At 45.1% G+C, this 21,688-nt stretch overlaps 1 long non-coding RNA gene across 1 annotated transcript; it reads left to right on the top strand.

Moving 5' to 3' along the window:
- Positions 1 to 10,450: 10,450 nt before the first annotated feature.
- LOC144935317 (uncharacterized) lies at positions 10,451 to 11,328 on the top strand. Its single transcript, XR_013637296.1, has 3 exons — positions 10,451 to 10,574; positions 11,093 to 11,117; positions 11,309 to 11,328. It is a non-coding gene; the product is annotated as an uncharacterized LOC144935317 (long non-coding RNA).
- Positions 11,329 to 21,688: the final 10,360 nt, after the last annotated feature.

The following is a 21,688-nucleotide window of genomic DNA, read 5'->3' as shown; positions in this document are numbered from 1 at the left end:
CACGGGAATTTTCACAACATTTTTTTGATCCACCAACCCTCGCCTCCAAAATTATTGTTGTCGAGATTTCAACCTGCCACCTTCAGTCTCTGGGGTTGTTTCCCATCTTTCTGGGCTACCGCGTGCTCACACAGGACTCAGGAGGATGGTCACCCTCCACGTGGGCGAGAGGCTGCTGCACCAAGCGCGCGCACGTGGCCGATTTAAACACGTGGCCTCGACTCCGTCTTCATGCTCGATGACATCATAGCGTGGGAGAGCTTGTGACGTCATCGCGTTAATCGGTCGACCAGAATTAGAATGCTGTTATATTGGAGGAATCCGATGAGCTAATGCCCAATAGGGGCAGATCAGAACGTTACAACAACAACCAAAAACACGATAGGAGTGGAAAATATAGGAAAGGTAAACACATCACTGAAAAGATATATACGAAAAAAAATAAACTATTTTCTTTTTCATCTTACCAGATAAGGCTCACTGAGCTTTATCAGAAGCGACCTGTCACAAATGATAGCTCAACGAAGTGGCTTATCATGTGGGCATTTATCTCCGCCAAATAAGCTAAACTATTTAGACGCTATATTCTTGGTTCTTTCGGTAAAGTCACGTAGAACGGAAATAATGAAAATCTAAAACAATAAAAGCTTTAAATCAAAAATTTTCTATACGCTATCTGATACCAATTATGATAATAGAGTTTGCGTTGAATGTTGACCCTGAGACAATATTCCTCTGCCTTTTGATTTGTTTAATTTTAAAAAAAATTGCCGTTTCGTTCACGTTATTTATTCAGTACAGTACTGAAAAGGACCGTTATATTTCATACACCGCATTGGCAGAGGGTGCCTACGTATCCGCATCTGATTGGTGGGCGTCTCGCTCGCTGACCAATCGGAGGCGAGGAACGCCCCCGCGGCGCTGATGAGAACTGGGATATACAAAGAGGGTTCGATAATCCATCGCCGGTGTTGACGAGGCCGCCGCTTCGTGTTTCTTTAAAGTTCGACCAGAGGCGGATAAAAGTAACGTGGAGTGAGTGTCGCGATCGATCTCATCGCCTCTTAACGCCAACACCACGTGCGCTCGTAGTTGTGTTAAACAAAGGGGGGAAAAACTGCTCAATGTCAGCGGCTTGCCGTGTTCGCGTTCCTTAGGTTTCCGGGTTCTAGAACATGTTACCTTGAATGTTTTAATAACAATTGATGTGTAGTTTGTAGTTTCCTCTAACATGTTTAAGAATAACATGTTTACATCCGCTACTGGTATTGCGTGTTGTGGTGTCGCAGTCTTGTGTAACAGTTGCCTTCATGTACAGTAGAGCTGTTGTGTCGTCTACAGTTTTTAGCTCTTAGCTCCGTAATTTATTAAAATACTAAAGACTTATTAAAGAGCGTGTTTTTAAAGCGTCTCGGTTGATTGTGTGTGTGTGGTGGATTTAAAGCCGACGTAGGGTGTGCTAATTAAATGCTGCTGGAATATAACGCATTGGTCCTGAGGGACAGGTCAGCTGATGGCTGGCTGGCTATGAATGTTATTTTCTTAAAGTTTATATTTTTATTGCGAGATAAACCTTTATTTTGTTTAACTTTTATACGATAAAATATCCCGCAAAGAGTCCGTTCTGGGAAGCAAGGTGGGATTCAACCCCGATCGTATTTGGATGGGTAACCAAATAAGCTTTGGTGACTGCAAGGATTCATACTCTTAGGTTTTTTAGGTAAAGTCACGTAGGAAACAAATAATAATAAATGAATTGATTTATTTTCATTTATTAGTATTTAATTTTTTATTTTCATTTTTTATTTTTACCGACGTGACTTTACCGAAAAATCCTAAGAGTAGGTTAAGGGTCTTCAGAGCTACTACATTGGTGGTCATGACGGCGTCGATATTAGTAATACTGTACATTACTTCTGTGCTTCCACAGTATTAAGCCATCGGCCACTCGCGCTGATCAGCATGGTTAAATTATATTCAATTAATCACCACCCTTACAGAAGGGGATGCTCCTCATTCAGCACTTGATTGGCAAAGGGCCGTACTTGTACATCGGAGGCGTAAGAGTGGGCCAAAGGGACATCGACCTATGTTTACCCCCCCCTGTAGTCCAGCACAGTGGATATACATTTTGTAAGGTGGACAACTTCACAGAGATCCTCATTATGGTGAGCTCGAAATTGCCTCGAGACCACCAGGTCGACCTCGGTTCGTTTTCAAGGACTTTGGCGACAGAAACTTCAAATACGTCGTACGTAGGTGACGTGAAACTGCGTGAGGCTATTGTCTTGCGCGATAAGACGGATTCCACTGACGATGCACAACAATGAGAAACATTTCTTGAACGCATGATTTGTTTTATGTTAATTATGATAATTGTTTTTTTTACCCTTTTATCTGGCAACTGACACCTTTTGTACAAAGAGTCATGTTTGCATTGACCACAATACCTGCAGTCGGAATGCAAACATAAAACACATAATGTATGCGCTGTCCTTGAAATATACAGCAGTGTCTTCCCTCATCGGTTTAACACGTTGCCTTTCGCGAGCAATATCCATAATACGGGTTTTTTTTTGTGTTACATCGCGTAAATTTAAATGTGTCGTTAAACGGGCCAACACCCGACAGTCGTTTAGTAAGGGTTGTCACGTAAATAAAACGTGCCAATTAGAGAGTAAAACATTTACAATTAGACTACGACGTTTAGCCGGTGATTACAACCAGCATCATCAGGCGACTAGCCAAAAACAGGGCACTTTGCCGTGTGCTCACTTGTGTAAAAACTAAATAGAGTAGAGTAAAAAATATACGGTCCTGTTATATACAGTACATCTGTATATATTTTGTCATGTGGCATAGCAAGCGGTGTGTAGATTGAACGTTGTGATAACACCAGGACAGTGATATTTTGTGATATTTTGAAATGTACCTATTTTCAATGAGAAAACTGTGCATTTGTGTCATTCCTTCACATAAAGTCCTGGTCACAAAAGCAAAGTTTGTGGGGAATAATAGCCATTTTCTATACTTTTTAGGCATAAGCAATAAAAAAAATAACACTACCTAGGGAAAAAAATCGTGTTACATAGTGTAATCGCAGTTTTTTTTTCTCCCCCCCCCCCGCCACAGAGAATAAAAGATGGTGTGCATTCCGTGCATCGTTATCCCTTTCCTGCTCTGGGTCTACAAGCGATTTCTGGACCCTTACGTCTACCCGCTGGTGGCGCCCTTCATTGCCCGACTCTGGCCGAAGAAGGCGGCCCTTGTCACAGCGGGGGGAGGTGCTCAGGGCAAAGTCCTGGATGGTGGGGACACTGACAAGGTTCGTTCTGCAAGTCGCACGCACATACACAGCCCAAAAAAGACTGTGCGTACCCAGACAAATGACCTCTCGGTTTCCAACCGTGAGAAGAATATAATTGTATCCACCCCTTGGATTTACCTTTACAGGTTACAGCCCTTTTGTCAATCCACTGCTCACAGTGGCCCTCCCGTCCCGTGGGATCGTAGGTATTATTTGACCCGACTTCACCACGCTGGTCAATGCGGGTTGATGATTGCACAGTAACGTAGAAGTACAGTACAACAATGGGCGCTTCTGCATTGCCCTCTGCTGCCCAACACTTTCTCACAGGCTAAGACACTTTTTATACTGTTCATAACGGTAACCCATCCAAGCACTCACCAGGCTAATAATCCCTGCTTACCTTCCGATATTTTACAAGATAGGGTGCAGTGCGGTTGATTTGGTCGTGGTCATCATGCTTTTGGCAATATACTGATATTATTTTATGCTGGGAAAAGTATTGTCGTTTTTATCTTGTAGACGTACGAGTTCCTTTTAAATATTAGCTTTTTGCATTTATGATGTGTACATCTAATTATTGAATGCTGAGGAACCAATTTCAACTAATGCAATGAATTCTGGATGTCAACATACACAAACTGAACACTGAACTACAATATTAGATGCATCATTAAATATTAACCTACAATGCTAATAGAGGCTCACGACTAGGGTTAGGTAATTTATTACAGTAATAGTATTCTAGTTGACTTGAAACATGTTCATGTGTCTTAAATTTTTTTCAGACGGAAGGTTCAACTCCAGCCAGTGGGACGACACAGGAACTGGTCAACGATAAAAGCAGTTCGGATAAGAAGATAGACTGACCTAATACTCCATATGGACATATAGAGCCACTTTTGCACCATTCTTTTGCACTTGGAAGTCTATGGAGGGTCAAGTGTAATTAATATATGAATGTAAAGTTATATTATTCATGTGTATTCTGTCACAGTAATTGTTTACCTTTGGTAAATCACTCAAAAACATGGCATTTGATCTGAGTAATTAAGAATATGTAGTAAGCATGTGTTACAGTTCTTTGTACATATTGTTTGTTTGTGTGAAAAGTTTTTTTTAATGGTCTAAATATCCAACTCATGATGTCATTTTACAAAAGTATAATTTTCTCATGCAGAGCTGTAACCGATATACGTTGTTAAATACCATTTCATGTTTGAAATTCTCCCTTCATACGATCAGCACAGTGTGAACACATTTTTATCGGGCAACGAGAGTAATGCTTTTTTTCCCATCACAAACTAATCTGAGAACTTTTGTGTGTGAATTTAATGCAGTAAATTAATTGAGATGTCCATGGTGCTGTTTGTGAAAATTGCTTAATCACCAGTAATCGGTTGAAACAGGAACCTTTAGTAGATCTTTACAGATTGTAAAATGAAACCACGATTTGGAGCTAGTGGTAACTGAAGGCTGTCAAAATGTTGGTGCACACTGAATTTCATAGCGATGTATTATTTCCATTGATGAAACACCATTTTCGAGGTTACATCTTACTACGTTTAGACTTTTTTTTGGCAAATGGCTTAGCTTTGTGGCAATATTTAGATGATCACTGTTACTGCTTCGGTATGTTTACCTGTAAATATGCTGCTAATAGTAATTTGTTGCAATGTTTGGTTGCATTGGACCCCTAATAGACATTTATAGAGACGTGTATCGAAGCCATAACACTTTTATTTTACTTTGTTTATTTTATTTATCAACACTTTAAAAAAATCAGCTGCAAAAACCCTGCATCCGAGTCATATTTTGCTGCAATTCACTATTGGTCTGTAGTGCACAGACTGCAAAATAAATCTTTGCCCCAGTTAAAAAACACATTCCTTACATTAATTTTGAAATTTGTTTAAAATATTAATTTATGTCAATGATGGAGCACTAGTAAAAATATGAAGTTAACGTTTGAGTGTATGCCCCTTGTTAACATGCATTCTATGAATAATAAAATCGAATTAACAATTGATATGATCTTGGTGTTTGAATGTTTTTTCTTGTATTTCACGTACATAGTTTGACATGCCAAAAAAAATCTAGGATGCTCTATTAACTGCTTCAGAACTGGTCGTTGTGCACACCTCCACAAGTGGAGAATTAAAGACAACCCACAGTGTGACTGCGGCCACCCGAGCCAGACAGTGGACCATATCGCAAAAAACTGCATCCTACGCCCGCTCTCCGGCGGACTGAGCAGTGTTAGTTGCGCAACTCCTGAAACTATCGCATGGTTCAGACTTCAACTTGGACGTGTGATTTCCACATAATTGACATACACTAGAGAGAGATTGTTTGACAGAGCTACACCTTAGATAAAATAAATGCATAGTAAGTCTAGCTTCTGGACTGAACATTTAAGTCGTGCACACCCTGTTTTTAATGCTTGTCAATTTCTGCAGCCTAGATATTTCAGTTAAGTATTTACAGGCAGAAGAAAAAGTTGATATCAACAAAATATTTATCAGTACAGCTGTCCCCCAGCCAACTGTATTGTTGAGTGATCCTTGCGAAGATTACATGGTAAAGGTGTCTTGCATGTACAAGGCATTAATTAGTTAGGAATGTTTTGCTTTAAAACATGCTCAGGTAGGTATTTTTATAGGAGAAAATATATTTTTTCACAAAACATTGGTGCAATACCTGGTTCTTATACGTTTTTTTCGTTATTTCAAAAAAATAACTGCACTTCTGGTTGTACTATTTAAGAAATAAATTGGGAATGAGTTATTGTTGTAATTGTAGAATTGCATTATGATAGCCCTTCTGAAAAAACACTGGGAATGTTCTGTAGCCTGAAGTGTCTGCACCCCAATTAGTTGAGTTGTACAACTTTGGTTTAGGTTTGGTTACAACTGAATAAGTAATTGAAATGCGACCTAAGCTGTCTATTTCTAAAGAGAATTCGGCCAGAAGCAAACATAAAAGCAGATGATTGAAGGTGGCATTCACTCGCCCTACATTTCTATCAACGCAATTGAGTCGGAACGGTTGGCAGTTAACTGGCCTTTGTATAATGTATGTATTGCTGATTGATAAGTAAATCAGTAGCACTTAAACCTATTCTGCAGTCTAATCTAGGTTTATCGGATTCTATTATTTGAGACAAAATGCCAGTTGTCTTTAACATGTTTATCTGCTAACTAATCAAAAGTAGTAATATGATGACAAATTGTTGTAACTGTTCATAAGACGTCTAATTTGCATTTAAAGAATTAAATACTGTGGAGACCCTATGATAAACATTCATCATAGTTCATTAAAAAAAAATTGTTTAAATGTTATGGCAATAATGAAAATAGATTAACATTCTCTTATTAAATGGAGGGCTGCCATTAAATGTTATTCAGATATAATTTTCTACCACTTGCCTTGAAATACTATATTTAGCATGTGCTGTATATGCCCAAGTTATTTGACTAAAAAGCAATGTTTTAAGTAAAGTAATTTCAATGTAACACATTATACCTTTCAACATTACTGAGTAGAATTAGCGAAGTCTGGGTTTTTATTACACACTGAATGTGATTTAAGCAGATAGGCGATTACAATTTACTTGTCACTTTATGCATACAGCATTGAAAAGCTCATTCAAAACAAAACACGGAATGTTGCAATTCTATTTGCAAACGCTTTGAGCTCACTAAATTTAGGCGTGTGTTAATTCAATTAAAAACAACTCTCCAATGCAGTGACATTCAATATGCTCCCTGCACGGCTCAGAGGCCACATTGATAATTTATAATGGCCAAATAACAATGAGATATGCTTGCCGTTGGAGTGAAAGCGAGATGAGAGCTACTGGACAGAATGTGGACGGACCTGCGTTTGACCAGTCTGCGGTTTTGGCAGGATAATGAGCAGCAGAATTTCGCCACATTTCCATTTAAGACTTCTCTTCCTAACGCCAGCTGGATTTAGACATTTGAGGGATTTTGCTACGACTCGTGAGTGCGTTTGTCTCGAACCATGGCGCCAACTCGATCGAGGATAATCATCGTTGGTATTCTTCTCATCCTAACCAATCACAAAGGTAAGTCTTACAATTGTTTTTATCTTGCAGTGCTTAATTTGGCACAGTTTATTGTAATTACGATCACTTACAAATTGCCATTTAACGTTTTAAGTGAATCATTTAAACAAAAAAAATCTGTTTCGCGCGTGTGCTTAGCCCTTTCAGCAGGGCGTAGGAAATCGATCAACAATACAATTGCCGTGCCACAAACAAACGGCTCGGCGATCAGACCGGACAGCAGCCCCGCCATCGGGACAGCGAGGCAGCACGGACCCAAGAACCAAGTGAAGCTCCAGGACGTGGTGGGCTACGCCATCGAGGGGCTGCGTTTGCTCGGAGTCATCGACGGCTCTCGCTGGAGCCCGCCGGCCTTCTCGCATCTCAAGGGTGCCGACAAGAAGATCACAAACTTCTCCTTCCACTTCCACAACCTGCTTCCCCCGTCGGAGCCGCAGGGAGCCGCCTCCGCGCCGCCACCGCCGCCACCGCTCGACGTCAAGCCAGAACACTCGTTCTCCGGTCTCGCGAGTGTCCTGCAGACGGTGCTGAGGGTCGAGAGGGAAGGGCAGAACGGGCAGCGGGTCACGCTGAAGCTGGAGGACGTGCTGCTGGTGCTGCGCGGGGTGAAGGGCTGGAACACCATCCTGGCACCGTTGCACGAAACCGTGCGCACCATGGGGCAAGCGCGACTCTGGGAGAGGCTCAGCCGGCAGGTGGAGAGCCGCTGGCTCAAGGTCGCCTTCTCAGTGGCGCAAGCTTTCTCCAGCAGGTTGTCTTTTTTTATTTAGTTGTTTTTCATTTATTTTTTTACCTACGTGACTTTACCGAAAAAAACAAAGAGTATGAATCCTTGCAGTCACGAAAACTTCAAATCTAGAACGTCTATTTTTTTTGTACGTGGAAACAAATAATAGTTGTTATTTTCTCACTGGCTTTAATTTGCTGTGGCTGTATTTTATCATTAAGATTTATCATTAGCATCAGGCGTGGTCAATCCACTGCTGGATGAAGGCTTTCCCAAGCTGCCATGTGTGGTGATTTTACGATTGAATATAGTGATATCATCACCATCGTCACGCTGTATCGTTCGTTGTCACCATTGTTAATGACTTGTGAACCTTTTATCAAAACTGACATTTCTGACATTTAAAGTTCCATTTAAATGTCATATTGCATGCTTTTATTGCTGTATCTTCATATACAGTTGGGTTGTCTCTTGGTTTATATTTTGACCTTGTTTATTGTTTTTAATAATAACCAAGGTATGTACGGTATATATTTTATGCATGTTGCATCTCAATGCTGTGGAAAGAGGCACGAGGAATCACGCAGGAAAGCCGAGAATGCACCCAAACCCATGCCGGCAATTGACAAAGTTCAGTGGTCCTATATTAGGATATTGGCCAAACTCCATTAATGAGCATTTATGACCTATTTTATGATCTTTTATCACAGGTGCTCTGTTTCAGACTCTTAATTTAAATGAGCTAATTTTGAATAAAGATTTTGATAGACTTCTCGAAAAAGGTTCATTTATTCTATCTTTTTTTAAACTTGTTTTTTTACCAGGCTATACCCACTGAGCTGTATAGCTCTTTTTTATAAGTGACCTGGCCACAAATAATAGCTCAACGAAGTGGCTTATCACGTGTCAATTTATAGCAGACATATGCTCTTAACGCCTGTTTCTAAATTTGGAGAGAAAAACCGGAGGACGAGGAGAAAAGTCAACGCAATCACGGGGAGAACATTCAAACTCCAAATATACAGGTGTCGGGGTCGAACCGACGACCTCCTGTATATCAGGCGAGGCAGTTAACGCCTCACCACCGTGGCGCCCCCATTCGGTCGAAGCAACAATTTGTGAATAAACTACTGTATTGTCAAGTTGGTCATATCTTGCATGTAATTTATGTATAGTAAATTGCAGTTATATTGATTATTCTTTACTCTTCCTTCCGATAATTAATATTACTCCAGTTCTCTTCGTTACTGGCCATTTTGCATGACAGGCTTTAATGAGTATTCCGAGTTGCTACAACATTTAGTAACTGTCCCAATGAACTTCACCCGTATTGAAGACTCGGTCTATTAGACTGACTGTGTAATCCCATCCATCCGTACTGTGTTCAACCAGCACAATCAGGTCAAAAACATTTCTATTTCTGCTTCTTTCCTTCAGAATCTTTGTCAAAATCTTAATTTAAACTGCAGGAGGAATCCGATGAGCTATGAATTAATTTTTCACAGATGTCCAGTCTGGGCGGGACAGCAAGTTACAATAGCAAACAATACAAAGCACGATAGGAGTGCAAAATAGAGAAAGTGGTAAGCAAGTTAATAAATACAAATAACAAATTACCTACAGTTGATCAAACTTGGGCAAGGCAGCAAAATCAACAACAATAAAAAAAAGTCCCAGGTCACACCAAGATAACACAGTCTCTCAATAAAATGGCACATTACACTGCTCGGCTCTGTAATTCCTTCCCATCTTCTCTCTTGACAAGCTCTCTCAATTCAAGAAACCTATTAAATGTTATATATATTAAACCTTCATCCGTGCATTTTGGTCCTGTTGGGCCTTGCACCACAACCGTGATTTAAATAAACAAAAGTTGTTTTCTTTCTCCAACCACAGCTCACCAGTGGACAGAGGCATGGTCGAAGACCTGGGCAGTTCCTTGCGCGGGTTCCTTTGCGTCCTCTTTGGCGACAAGCACCCGGAGGAGTGCGGGCCTCTCGCCAGCCCACTGGAAGGCATCATCCGCAGCCTGATCTCCAGCCAAACCTGGAGCAACCTCAGCTCCTTCCTGAGGAACAACCTGAAGGTGGACGTGCGCGGTGACCCCGTGGGCTTCCTGGAGGCCCTGTCACGAGCCGTGACGAGCAGCGGAGACCTGCAGCTGATGTTCAACACGGTGACGCCCATGCTGAGCATCCTGGGCGTGCAGGGCAGCACCCTGCAGGCCGTGTCGTCGGCGGGGCGCTTCATGCAAGCCGTGCTGGGCTACGACACCGCAGAGATGGACAACCTGCGCAGCCTCCCGGGCAACCTCATGGACCAGATCGGCACGCGCCTTTACAGGCGCGTGGTGCAGAAGATGGAGGAGGTGAACAGCTTCCTGCTGGAGGAGGCCGCTTCCACGCTGGGCATGCAGCATCAGCAGGATCCTCGGCAGTTCTGCCAAGAAGGTGAGAGCGTGGATACAGAAAAAAAGGGTAAAACAAGATCGTGATTGAATGTCAGGTCTTAGAACGCGATAAATGCGTGCAATCATTGGCGCACTGTTCGCTGTATTGGTAACCGGTACAGGTGTAGAATCTGCAATTGTTTGCTCAAGCTACTGCTGGTGGAAGGGCCTCCGCTAGAGCGCCCTCTCTCGAGGGTATTTTGTCCAATTGTTCCACGCTGTAATAGTCGTGATAATAATCATTTACAGCCCTTCGTCAATCCACTGATAGATGAAGGCACCTCCATGCCTCGTTGATCATGGTGGTTGATTGACCATCCTTTACCATGCTGCTCAGTGTGGGTTGGTGAGTGTGGGGGGAGATGCAGAAGGGTTCACGTTTTGCTTAATTTTTCGCTGTATATTCATGCATTGTTTCAATACAAATTGTAAAGCATAACTTCATATGCATAATGTGAAATACTGTATTGTAATTTGTCAAATAATTAAAACCATGTGTGTTTTCTGTTTTTGTTTCAGCTGACTTAAGACAGCTGCTTCTCTGGTAGGTTAATTTACACACCACTTAAAACACATTTTACCATAAAGTAATTGAGTTATTTGAAATACATTGTGCAGCATATTGGCATTATTTACCCCTGCTGGCACTTGGAGCCAGGTTGAACATGTGTTGGATTTGCCTGGAGTGTCCTTCCCTTGTTTTTTTCTTGTTCATCTTGTTTGGACGTCCGCCAGGGGTGTAATGAATAACATCACCTGGGACCACCAAGGGATGGGCTTCAGTCTCCAGGATCTCCTTTCCCTGCTGCTCTTTGCCGCCTGCGATGACGACGCACTTTCCGAGAGCCCGCATCAGAACACACGCGACTCCCTCGCCAAGGGGCCCCGTTCTGCCTCCAAGTTCTTTGAAAACGACCAAGCACAGGGGCAGAAGACTGTGAAAAAGCAGTGCGGTAGAGAGCCACCTTACTCGGGCTCCATGGCCCAGTCCGTTTACTGCAGCGTCTTCAGCGCTGTCATGAACGACGCAAACTTCGAGGATGCCTTTGCAGCGTGTCGAAATGTTTCCCGGATGTCGGACATGTCAGAAAACTTTGGCATTGTGTACACGTGCGGCTGGGTCAGTTTGGTTCGTTTCAACGAGTCGATTTGCAATGGGGACGGTTTTTCGGAGGCCAGCACTAGTCCTGGTCATTGGTTGCAAGCTCGCTGCAGTTACCTGCAGCGCGAAAAGGTACACGGAGGAACGGAAAGCGGCTTCATATGCGACAACATCCTGTGGTTTGTGAAGCCGTTTGGATTCAGTGTCTTAGACTTTTGCTTCGATCAAAGCCCAGCACGTTTCATCAGTGCCATTTGCTCCTACCCTCATCCCACGGATTACAATGTCTCTGTCCTGGTTAAATACTGCAATCAGGAAAGTAACGTCACAACAAATTCCGGCAGTGAGTTTTTCGTGAAGGAACTAGAAGAGATTACTTTGCACTGTCGGGACTTGAACGTCGTCGCAAAACGCAACTTCAGCTACAACGTCGTTGAAATCTGCAACGTGTACATGTGGTGGGCAGTACGAAATGTTTTCTGTGCAAACAATAGCCTCCTTGATAACTTACAGACGGACCTTCCGTGGCTGAACGCATTCTGCGGAAGCCCTCAAGCAGAAACCACCATGGCCCACCTGGTGGCCAACATGTCCACGGGAGAACTGTCGGCACATTCTGACACCATAAAGAAGTTTATTTTAAGAGGTTTCAATGATACGACTGAGACACACTTCTCCGTACCCAATTCTACCACCATTGCGTCGACAAATATAACCCAAGGGGAGGAGGCTCTTGCCCGTGGCCTCGACTCACTTGCATACAACGGCTCGGACACTTACCACGGTCCGGTAAGACGGAACCGTTTGCCGAGCGCGCGGCCCCGTAACGCGTCCGTCGGAAGCAAAAACGCGAGGGAGTCTCTCCCCGGGCAAGACCCTTCGGTAAAAACGTGCGTGAGGCTGCCATCGCTGCTCAAAAACCTGGTGTCCCTCGTCTGGAGCGACGGCACGGGCTTCGCCGCCGAGCCCGAGATCACGACCGCCTGGCTGCGTCTCGCCACCGAGGACATTGGGCAGCAGCTGGTGGAGGACATCGACGAGGCCATCTTCCTGCTCAGCCTGCTGAGCAGCAACGCGTTCCAGGCGTACGCCAAGCCCACCGCCTCGCTCAGCATCCTCCAGTCGATCAGCGGCTTCCTGCACAGCGTTCCTCCAGACAAGGGCTACCAGCTGCTGTCCTGCTTTGGGGTGGGTCTTGCTTATTTTTTCTTTCCCGGCTGGCTACGTGTAACACGTAGGCTTTCGCGACCAATATTATTCATACTCTTAGTTCTTTCGGTAAAGTCACGTAGGTAAAAAATGAAATTAAAATTAATAAAAAATAAAAACAATGAAATCACGACGTTTCGGAGGCAACACAAGCTTCCGTCTTCAAGTGAAACTGTCACAGCAAAAAAATCTGTAAAGCGATGGGTATTACCTTGTTATCGCGGCATCTCTTGAGGAAGGCCAACGTCTCGAGAAGCTGTGACTTCTTGTCTCGTTGTCTGTTAAAAATTCTAACAGATAGGTGCAATTCCTCCCCGTAGAGGTTGTTTAATTCTAGATTTGAAGCTTTCGTGACTGCAAGGATTCATACTCTTAGTTCTTTCGGTAAAGTCACGTATTAATTTTAATTTCATTTTTTACCTACGTGACTTTACCGAAAGAACTAAGAGTATGAATCCTTGCAGTCACGAAAGCTTCAAATCTAGAAATATTATTCATAATAAAGGTTTTTGGGTTAGATCGCGTTATTCATAAATGTGTCGTAACCCTCCACCACCTGACACGGCCAAACGGTAAAAAAAAATGTGTCACGTTTACAAAAGACAAATAGTTCACTACTTTAGCCCACCGGTGTGTTGAAGAGTGAATCAACATCATTTACAATTTTCAGTACCACGTTTCGCTGGTAATTACATCCAGCATCATCGGGAAATTTGCCAGAATGTTGAAGCCCTCACTTGCTCCCGGTCTTAAATAGAGCAGCAGGGTGAAGTCATCATTTAACCAAATCTGGTGCAGTGATTTGAGGCGGAGATGGGGAGGGTATTGTAATTATATAATAGATTGGTAATCATTTAATTTTATTAATTAGTATTTGTTTCCCCTACAAGGAATTGTAGTTTTGTTGCGTAGTAGTTTTGTTGCGATGATTTGTTGTTGTGTGTGCGTTTAGTTTATTGTCCTTCCCTCGCACGCACCTTCGATTGGCACGGTTGGCTACGTACGGTGTGAAAGAAGTCAATGTACATATTAACATTACCCCTAAGTTACGCAGGAAAGCCTCACTTTGTTTAGAGATTAGACTTTTAGGATGGTTCTGCATTGGGATGATTGGCCAGTTCCATCAATGGGTGTTTGACATGTGGGAAGCAACTGAAGTAGCCGAGCCTGAAGAGAAGCCATGCATATGAGGCAAACCACTCAAAGCTCCACCACACAGGTAGATTAAAACATCCATTACTACACTGGCATCTCCAGGCCACCCCTTGTAGCCCAAGCCGACATAACCTGGTGTTATCAGGTAGTCACCCATCCTAGTACTAACCAAGCTCCACTCTACTGAGCTTCCAAGATCCGACGATATCATGCGCAACCATGGTTCATGGTCGTAAGTACCATCTTCAGTTTTTAGGAATAAACACATCGGCTCTTGGGATCTTTCGATCTCTGTGCAGCGGTAATCTACCCACTCCATCTCCCCACTAGTTGTGGTGTGTAATTTGTGCTGGGTTCTGGTAATGTAATGTATATGGCGTGAGCATTAACATCTCTCTTGACTCACATTGTGTGTGTTTTTTCCCACAGGGTACTTTGTGGAATTTAATGTTTTACGCAGAAAACTCCTCGGAAATTCTCTTCCTTTTGCAGGTGACGTATATCGCGCGTGCTATTCGTTCGATCAAACTTCTGATTAGGGGCCGTCCATAAATGACGTCACGTGATTTTAGACGATTTTGACCCCCCCCCCCCCATAGTCAAACGGCGTCACAAAAAGTCAGACCCGTCCTCAAATATGACGTCACAAAGCTCTGCCACCCCCCCCCCCCAAAAAAATAAAACATGCTTAAAATCGCTTTAAACTATTGTCATTATAGTGCGTATTTAATGTGGCGCTGCACTCTGATGTTGTAGGAGAAAACATTTATTAAAAAGTATATTTAATTAAGTAGAACGTGTTGTCTAAATTTATTTAAAGTTGCGCATTTTGATGTGACGTCACATTTCTCAACCCCCCCCCCTCGTCACACATCGCCACAAATATCTGACCCCCCCCCCTAGGTGCGTTACGTCATTTATGGACGTCCCCTTAGCACGATTGTCGACCTATGTAGCCAACCATGCGAATCGGTGGTGCGAAAGAAGTTCAACAAATCTACATATATACTTCGCGGCTTACAACTGTTCTGCATAGACACTCACGATTCGTGCTGTATGGCTCTCTGAGACCCGGTTAAGGTTTTCTGAGAAAAACAAAAGAACTTTGAGGATAACTTTCCCTCCAGCGGATTGAAGTGCCATTTCTTCTCCGATTGTGTTCGCGGGCCATGCAGCGTGCTGTTCTGCACAATGTCCGACGTGCTGGGAGCTGCCATAGGAATTGAAGTTCTCAGCATGTGGAACGCTTTGTTGCCTAAGTTGGTGTGATATTTGGACCTGAGCTTGGTCTTTTTAGTACCCATTCATAAGATTATTGACAAAGATGATCTCCACGTAGTGTGTGTGTATGCGTCAGTATGTGTGATCGTGTGTATGCGCATTAGCTGGGGTGTTTAGAACACTCTTCTCAGTTCATGGCCATACATGGTATCTGAACCTTTTCTGCATCTCCTATAAGTTAACCTAACCTAAAATACGACCTCACGTAGTGACTGAAACCTCAGCATCGATGCATGACGATGGCCCCACCAACTTTTCTTGTGTGATGCCAGCCTGAATGTGCACTTGCTAACAACAGTCAAACGGTCATAGGGCTAACCTGAGGATCACTGTGTTGTGTTATTATCACATTTGCCTGAAGACATATACTGTCACGCAAATTGGCCAGCGACTAAAAAACATTTCACCAGCATTAGCCGCTCTAGCGTAATCCATGCCTCACAGAGGACGAGCACGCAGCTTGCATAGAACACTGGCTAGGGCACTTTCCGGCAGCCACAACCAGACGAGTCTATAGCGGGAGGCAGCAATAGTTCCCGACACGGTCCAGCTGTTGATTGCGTGCGCTGGGTTCCGGTTGGTGTCAGGAGTACCTGCGCCTGCCCAGCCACGCGATGGAGACGGTGCTCTTCTCCAGCGATGACGTCACCGTGCGATACTTCCTCTCCGAGCTGCGCCAAGCCTGGCACGACCTCTCCGTACGTACACCACACCATTCTTCACATGACACAAAACAATGATTGGCGTCGCTGTGGAGTATACAAAATCGATAAGCAGGCAATGTCTCCTTCAAATGTTCGTCTCTACACGTAAAGGTATTTTTTTACACAAATCACTGCTCCATGGCCGTCTGGGTGTGCATCATTTCAGCAGCATTGATTCAGTATGGGCAGTCCTCGGTTTACGAAGCTAATCCGTTCCTGAGACCCATTTGGAAGTCGGGCGTCCGCAAGTCGAGGACTGCATGCACAATCAAACTCTGTACTGGTTTTGAGGTACACGTTCGCACGTGTACAGACAATGTTCAAGTTGTGGCGAGGCGGCCACGACACAATGTTGAGCTGGCACCACTGAGATCCTTAATTAAAATCCGGGCAGCCAAACCACGATACAACTGGATCCTCAAGTGCGTAAAGTTGACCGTCGCAGTCAAGTCACCATTGACTGCTCAAAACATCATCGCTTATTTGACCTCCGAGAAGTAGACATTTCAGTTTGATTTACAATGACATTTTTTTGCAGGGTATACCAATGGTATGTCCCTTGTGTTGATAAAGAGGCTGAGAATTGAACAATTGTCCCCTGCAAAAATAGCAGATGGACATTTGTCTGATCACATGGTGTCAATAGCAAATTTGCATTCTAAATGTGGTAAGAAAAGTCAATCATAATCAGAGATACATTTTTGTGCAACATTAAAGTTGCCTAATGAACCGCAAGTGCCTGTGTGGGCCTTCACACAGGTGGAGGAACGCTCGGAGCACTTGCTGAAGCCCATGGTCGGCTCACTACTGCGCCGATTCCACAACCTCACGGAGGACATCTTCCTGGAGATGGTGCAGCTGCTGCCGTACCTGAGTCCCGCCGACATCACCGCCTTGCCGGCCGCGCTGCTCGAGAGCCCCAGTGTGTGCGTTTGTTGCGCGCTCGGAGAGCAGCCCGACATTGGTGCCACGGTGGCGACATGTTAATTACCTCGTCTGGTATACAGCAGGTCGTGGGTTCAATACCGACCCTGACGCCTCCTGTATATTTGGAGCTTGCATGTCTGTCTCCCCGTGGACGTGTGGATTTTTCTCCGGGTCCTCCGGTTTTCTCCTCCACGTTTAGAAACAATGATAAGCCATATTCTTATTCTTGGTTCTTTCGATAAAGTCACGTAGAAGGGAAATAAGAAAATAAGAAAAATAAAAAAAATTCTCACGACGTTTCGATTGTCATGAATCCCTGCAGTCACGAAAGCTTTAAATCGAAAGTGATACGCCACTTCATTGAGCTATCATTTGTGGCCAGGTCGCTTCTGAAAAATAGCTATATAGCTCAGCGGATCTTGCCTGGTAAAGTAAAAATAGTTGCAATAGTTTCACGGCGCCATATTGCAAAAAAATACTGTAGCACCATATATTTCCAAACAACCTCGCGATGAAAGTCAAGTCAAAGTGATGTCTTGCTCAAATGACCATTGAGCCGCCAGTGCTCATCTCCCATTTACAGCTCTGAGTCAGTGGTGGAAATTCTACATTGCCATGGCAGCGGCGAGTCTAGCTATAGGACAACCACTGTTGACTTCTCTACAAAGTGGTACTCATCGTATCGACCCCAGTAGGATGATGAGGTGAGCCAACTCCAAAGCAGGATTTACACTCGCGATCACCTTATGATCGCGAGCCTCGCGCCCTAACCGGATGAAGCAACTTTGTTTCACGGCGTCACGTTCCGAACGTTTCAAATCGTATCGTTAAAAAGTGACATCGCGGCAGCCCCCGTGGTGACGATGGTTGCCTTGTGCCCCGCGTCACGGCCGCAGCCTCACCGCGGCGCTGGCGTCGTGCCCGGCGCTGCGCAAGGAGCAGAGACAGGCGCTGGCGCGCCACGTCGCACGCCGGCCCGGCGGCGTGGCCGGCTGGTCCCCGCAGTTACTCGAGTCACTCGCGCCGCTGCTCACCAGCCTCCCCATCAGCTACTTCGTGCAGCTCACAGACCAGCAGGTGAGCATGCTGTATGAATATAGCACCAGCCTCCCCATCAGCCACTTCGTGCAGCTCACCGACTAGCAGGTGAGCACGCTGTATGAATATAGCACCAGCCTCCCCATCAGCCACTTCGTGCAGCTCACCGACTAGCAGGTGAGCACGCTGTATGAAGAGAGCACCAGCCTCCCCATCAGCCACTTTGTGCAGCTCACCGACTAGCAGGTGAGCACGCTGTATGAAGAGAGCACCAGCCTCCCCATCAGCCACTTAGTGCAGCTCACCGACTAGCAGGTGAGCACGCTGTATGAAGAGAGCACCAGCCTCCCCATCAGCCACTTCGTGCAGCTCACCGACCAGCAGGTGAGCACGCTGTATGAAGAGAGCACTAGCCTCCCCATCAGCTACTTCGTGCAGCTCACAGACCAGCAGGTGAGCATGCTGTATGAATATAGCATCAGCCTCCACATTGGGTACTTGGTGTCACTCACCGACCAGCAGGTGAGCACGCTGTATGAAGAGAGCACCAGCCTCCACATCAGCTACTTCGTGCAGCTCAACGACTAGCAGGTGAGCACGCTGTATGAAGAGAGCATTAGCCTCCACATCGGCTACTTCGTGCAGCTCACCGACCAGCAGGTGAGCACGCTGTATGGATAGAGCACCAGCCTCCACATCGGGTACTTGGTGCAGCTCACCGACTAGCAGGTGAGCACGCTGTATGAAGAGAGCACCAGCCTCCACATCAGCCACTTCGTGCAGCTCACAGACCAGCAGGTGAGCACGCTGTATGAATATAGCACCAGCCTCCACATTGCGTACTTGGTGCCACTCACCGAGCAGCAGGTGAGCACGCTGTATGAATATAGCACCAGCCTCCACATTGCGTACTTGGTGCCACTCACCGAGCAGCAGGTGAGCACGCTGTATGAAGAGAGCACCAGCCTCCACATCGGGTACCGCAATCTGTAAAAAAAAACGCGTGGGCTTGTTGAACACGCTAAATCAAAAATTAAGAAGCTAAAACACATAAGTTGCTTTACTATTTATAATATTGACTGCCTATTTTTTATTTTGATATTCGTTGCGCACGGTTGCACTTTATTTTGCGCACCCTAACAATTTACTTCGCCCAGTCTGTGATAGCCGCTGAGGTCGTGGTGGGTTTCTTTTCTCATTCCTGTTGCTCCATGCCCCCTGTACCGTTACCGTTCTGCTGCAATGTGCACCGGTGCCTTACTTTATCGAGGGCGATATTTACACATTCGAAAAAAAGGCTGAGTGCGCCGCGGGTCACAACACTTCTCCGCCTCTGTCTTCCTTGACGCTCACTGCTCGATCCCCGGACATTCCCTGCCACCGCCCCACAAACTTTGGCGCTGCGCGCGTAGGTGCTGTCGGTGGTGAGCCTGCTGGACAGCAGCTCGGCGGACACGGCGCACTGGCGGCACGTGAGCCACGTGGCTCTCAACGGCAACACCGGCAACCTCACGGAGAGAGACGTCCACAGGTGCGACGTCGGGGGTTTTTCAACGGCGAGATGGAAAATGATAAGTGTTGTGCGTAAGCCACAGCTCATCTAGCTGCAGTGTGACCCCACGATGCACGCCGACATATAGTTCCATAGGTTGTCATACTCTCTGGTTCTTTCGATAAAGTCACGTAGATAGAAAAATATTAATCGAACACGACGTTTCAGTCGCAACACAAGCGTCCGTCATCAGATTATTAGTTTTTATATCTACGTGACTTTACGGAAAGAAATAGAGAGTATGGATTCCTGCAGTCACGAAAGCTTCAAATCCATAGGTTTTGTTTTAGATTTGAAGCTTTCGTGACTGCAAGGATTCATATTCTTAGGTTTATTCGGTAAAGTCACGTAGGTAAAAAATTTAAATTAATAAAAGTAAAATAAAAATAAAATAAAAAATCACGACGTTTCGGAGGCAACACAAGCTTCCGTCTTCAGGTGGAACCGTCACAGCACGATTGCTGTATCAAGTACTTACTTGATACAGCAATCGTGCTATTACCAATGGAACAACATACTGTCCAGGAAAGCCTCACTGAGTTCCTGCGCTCGAAGTATGGTGGGTCCTGCATTGCAATGTGTGGTCAATTCCACTCAGCACGTGGGGGGGGGGGGGGGGGTAACACTCAAAACTTCATACAGATGGATTCAAGAATCCATTGCTGTACTTCCATGCAGCGATCTCGCAGCCCAAGTCCACATCAATTGGTGTTCCCTGTTGGTCTCCCATCTAAGTACTAACCAAGCTCATACCTATCTGATGAGAACACGCACATTCATGGTACTTTGATTTGATGATTTGGTCACCTTTCCTCACACTGAAACAGCGGTGAGTGTCTCTTTGTTTACGTGTATGGCCGCTACAACCACGTGCAGTTTCAAAGTGTCGCATCTCGCCGTGTAGGTTTGGCAGGGTGCTGTGTTACACAAACACAGAGGACCTGGCGCAGTTGATGGGGAATCAACCCGTCTTCCGGAGCGTCCTTCAAGCCCTGATCTCCTGCATAGAGAAGGGCGCCATTGACATTGACGGCAAGGTATGGAGGTGATTCACAAGCAGCTGCTAGCGAGCCTAAAGCCGGATTCACAACTCGAGCGATCAGTTGCACAAGCAGGTTGTTCTCAAAGTCGCGCAACTTCAACTCCCTGCGACTGCGCTGTCCGCATCTCAGCGAGTAGTTGCGCTCCAAGGAAATTAAAGAGCGTACGGAAGATTGGAACGACCAAGCAGAGTTCGCGTATTTGCTTCACGTAATGGAATACGTCACTATAAATCGCCGAACTGATCAGTTGAGAGTAAGAGTCCTACTCATAAGAATGAGCATTTATATACGGCGTCATTCATGCAAACGGAATCGCACGACGCCGCACAATCCACAACACGTGGGGGCGGCATATCAATTAAGATGTTTTCAGCCAATGAATGACGAGTGTGTATACGTGTGGGAGGACACCGGAGTGCCCAGAGAATAGTCACGCGTGCGAGGGGGCAGCACTCTCCCCCCATACAGATCTCAACAGACGACATCAGTCCACACGTTGCTGGACCTGCCTTCTTTAAGGCAAGCCAGAATATGGAACCTCGACGCCTACGGGAAGTGGATTAGGGGCCGTCCATAAATGACGTTACGCACCCAGGGGGGGGGGTCAGATATTTGTGACGATGTGTGACGAGGAGGGGGGGGGGAGAACTGTGACGTCACATCAAAATGCGCAACTTTAAATATAGAATTGTTATAACTCGAGCGATCAGTTGTAGGAGTGTTGTTATAACAACACTCCTACAACCATTTTCAAGGAGCATAAACCATCATCCGACCTCCGGTCATTCTCGCAGCGGATTTTGGCTTAGCCATCGAAGGAAAGAGGGTCACTGCATCGCGCGCTTTCAGATGCGCTTCTGCGGCCGTCTGGAACGCTCTTCCTTCCGATATTAGGAAGCCACTGGAGTTGTGCACTTTTAAATGTAGATTGAAAACTCATTTCTTTAGAATTGCTTGTTGTGCATCGACTCGCACAGAGACCTTTAGGACTCACAGAGACCCATCGTTTGTTGTCCTTTCCCCATCACCTCTGATTAGCAACGGGTGGCTATGTACGGTGCAAATGAATTTGTGGTGCTCGAGTTCTGGCTCTTGGCCTTTCGC

Source organism: Lampetra fluviatilis, chromosome 13 (genome assembly GCF_964198595.1).
Source record: "Lampetra fluviatilis chromosome 13, kcLamFluv1.1, whole genome shotgun sequence".
Classification (NCBI taxonomy): Eukaryota; Metazoa; Chordata; class Hyperoartia; order Petromyzontiformes; family Petromyzontidae; genus Lampetra; species Lampetra fluviatilis.
The sequence above is the reverse complement of the archived record's forward strand: the minus strand, read 5'-3'. Positions and strand labels throughout refer to the sequence as shown.